The following is a 3,657-nucleotide window of genomic DNA, read 5'->3' on the forward strand; positions in this document are numbered from 1 at the left end:
AATGTTTGCCCAATCCCGCTCTGGAGCAAAATTCGAGACAATTCTTCTCCATAAGCCTCAGTTCCCCAAGCATAAACCCTCAGTAACTATGTTGGCCTTACACAGTATCCGGATTGGCAAACAAAGAAAATATATCTACCAGCTCTAGATGGAGACTACTTCTCTTTCCCCACTCAGGCACTTGGTCTGTCCATCGAAGCAGGACCTTGGTTACCCTAACTTCTGGTTTTAAGATCTTGCAAAGGTCCCTCAAGGCCAGGTCTTGGTTACCCCGATGACTTCTGTCTCACAGTCTCAAACCTCTTCGGATATTAATTGGGGACTTGATCCAAACTGACTAATTTACTTTGCTTAGCACTTATATACCTTTTTGTCCTCAAAGGAATCACATTCCAGAAATATGCCTCAAGCATTTATTACTGGTTTTCTTCACAATTTTGAAGGGATTGCAAAGCGGACACACAAACCAAAGCTCATCCATAATTTACCCTCTCATAAATCATTCAGTTAAGCTCTTAGCATGAGGTTATCCAAAAAGGGTAATTCTGACCCATGTCAGCCATGTTACCAAGCCCACCAATCGCATGATTTTACGTGTTCTTTACTTTGTGGGCTGGTTCCCCTGCTGATATTCCAAAGTTCGATGTTGAAACACACATGCCGATCAAGCTGCTGTTAACCATTCCAGTGTAATTTCAGCACCTCCAGTAGTATTTCACTCCATTTATCTAATGCTAAGAGAATCCTGCTCCCAGAATCCTCTAGTAGGTCCAGATATACCAAGCCATACCAAACTCATGCTTGCCCAATTTATCCCTATCAATCACAGCAATTCATAATAATTTGGCACTGTCTCAACACCTGGGCCATCGTCTCTCTGAGATGCAGACAACTGTCTATACTCAAACTTATTAACTAAACTAATTAAAACTATATACAACAAATTCAAGTCCAAACTATCAGGGTAAGAAAGCCTTTCAATAGCGAGAAGCCATTCCAGCAACTGTCACAGGCGGTAAGAAGGAACAGAGAGGTTGTGGGGCTGGTGGTGCCCCTTATACCGGCGCATAGGTGTGGGGCTCCAGGGGGTGATAGGGCTGTCCCGACGGACATCACTAAGGGAAAAAAAATCTCTGGCAACTGTGCATGAGGTGTGTGCACACCTAGCATGGAATCAACATGAGCAAGCACTTGAAGAAACTGGGATTTTTTAGTTGTCTTCTAGAAGCACCGACCACGTCTGAAAGCACGGTTTCTCCAAGCCTTATGCTGAGTGGGAGATCACCTGTGGTTGTTGGTAGTGCTGCACTGCCAACTGCAGGATCAAACAGAATGACTTTTCCCTGTATAGGGTGGTCAGAAAGCTTTATTTCCTACATAGGTTCAACTTTTAAATAACCACATTAGAAAACAAAGAGTATAAGTGAGGAAGAACCTGTACATTATTCTCCAAAAACTGGTAGAATGCATGGGCCCTTATTAGTTGTAAAGATAGACTTCTCCTTATAGTTAAGTAGTAATCAAAAATCAAAGTGAAGGAGGACTTGTGGCACCTTAGAGACTAACCAATTTATTAGAGCATGAGCTTTCGTGAGCTACAGCTCACTTCCTCAGATGCATATCGTGGAAACTGCAACAGGCTTTATATATACACAGAGAATATGAAACAATACCTATTCCCACCCCACTGTCCTGCTGGTAATAGCTTATCTAAAGTGATTTCCAGCACAAATCCAGGTTTTCTCACCCTCCACCCCCCCACACAAATTCACTCTCCTGCTGGTGATAGCCCATCCAAAGTGACAACTCTTTACACAATGTGCATGACAATCAAGCTGGGCTATTTCCTGCACAAATCCAGGTTCTCACATCCCCCCCACCCCCATACACACACAAACTCACTCTCCTGCTGGTAATAGCTCATCCAAACTGACCACTCTTCAAGTTAAAATCCAAGTTAAACCAGAACATCTGGGGGGGGGGTAGGAAAAAACAAGAGTAAACAGGCTACCTTGCATAATGACTTAGCCACTCCAAGTCTCTATTTAAGCCTAAATTAATAGTATCCAATTTGCAAATGAATTCCAATTCAGCAGTTTCTCGCTGGAGTCTGGATTTGAAGTTTTTTTGTTTTAAGATAGCGACCTTCATGTCTGTGATCGCGTGACCAGAGAGATTGAAGTGTTCTCCGACTGGTTTATGAATGTTATAATTCTTGACATCTGATTTGTGTCCATTTATTCTTTTACCTGCAGAAGTAAAGAAACAGATTGATAGAGCCAGAAGAGTTCCCAGAAGTTACCTACTACAGGACAGGCCTAACAAAGAAAATAACAGAACGCCACTAGCCGTCACCTTCAGCCCCCAACTAAAACCCCTCCAACGCATTATTAAGGATCTACAACCTATCCTAAAGGATGCCCCAACACTCTCACAAATCTTGGGAGACAGGCCAGTCCTTGCCTACAGACAGCCCCGCAACCTGAAGCAAATACTCACCAACAACCACATACCACACAACAGAACCACTAACCCAGGAACTTATCCTTGCAACAAAGCCCGTTGCCAACTGTGCCCACATATCTATTCAGGGGACACCATCACAGGGCCTAATAACATCAGCCACACTATCAGAGGCTCGTTCACCTGCACATCCACCAATGTGATATATGCCATCATGTGCCAGCAATGCCCCTCTGCCATGTACATTGGTCAAACTGGACAGTCTCTACGTAAAAGAATAAATGGACACAAATCAGATGTCAAGAATTATAACATTCATAAACCAGTCGGAGAACACTTCAATCTCTCTGGTCACGCGATCACAGACATGAAGGTCGCTATCTTAAAACAAAAAAACTTCAAATCCAGACTCCAGCGAGAAACTGCTGAATTGGAATTCATTTGCAAATTGGATACTATTAATTTAGGCTTAAATAGAGACTGGGAGTGGCTAAGTCATTATGCAAGGTAGCCTGTTTCCTCTTGTTTTTTCCTACCCCCCCCCCCCCCAGATGTTCTGGTTTAACTTGGATTTTAACTTGAAGAGTGGTCAGTTTGGATGAGCTATTACCAGCAGGAGAGTGAGTTTGTGTGTGTATGGGGGTGGGGGGGATGTGAGAACCTGGATTTGTGCAGGAAATAGCCCAGCTTGATTGTCATGCACATTGTGTAAAGAGTTGTCACTTTGGATGGGCTATCACCAGCAGGAGAGTGAATTTGTGTGGGGGGGTGGAGGGTGAGAAAACCTGGATTTGTGCTGGAAATCACTTTAGATAAGCTATTACCAGCAGGACAGTGGGGTGGGAATAGGTATTGTTTCATATTCTCTGTGTATATATAAAGCCTGCTGCAGTTTCCACGATATGCATCTGAGGAAGTGAGCTGTAGCTCACGAAAGCTTATGCTCTAATAAATTGGTTAGTCTCTAAGGTGCCACAAGTCCTCCTTTTCTTTTTGCGAATACAGACTAACACGGCTGTTACTCTGAAAAAATCAAAGTGTAAAGGGAATATATAAAGTCACAAAGTTTCCTAAGCTGGTTCTCAATACTTGCATACAAAACCAGTGAGCTTCACCCTCACGTCCCAAGTTGCCTCTGACCTCTTCACTCTGATTCTTTATTCCACTTTCTATTTTTAAATGACAGTTCTCTTA

Source organism: Lepidochelys kempii, chromosome 1, assembly GCF_965140285.1.
Source record: "Lepidochelys kempii isolate rLepKem1 chromosome 1, rLepKem1.hap1, whole genome shotgun sequence".
In the NCBI taxonomy this organism is placed as follows: Eukaryota; Metazoa; Chordata; order Testudines; family Cheloniidae; genus Lepidochelys; species Lepidochelys kempii.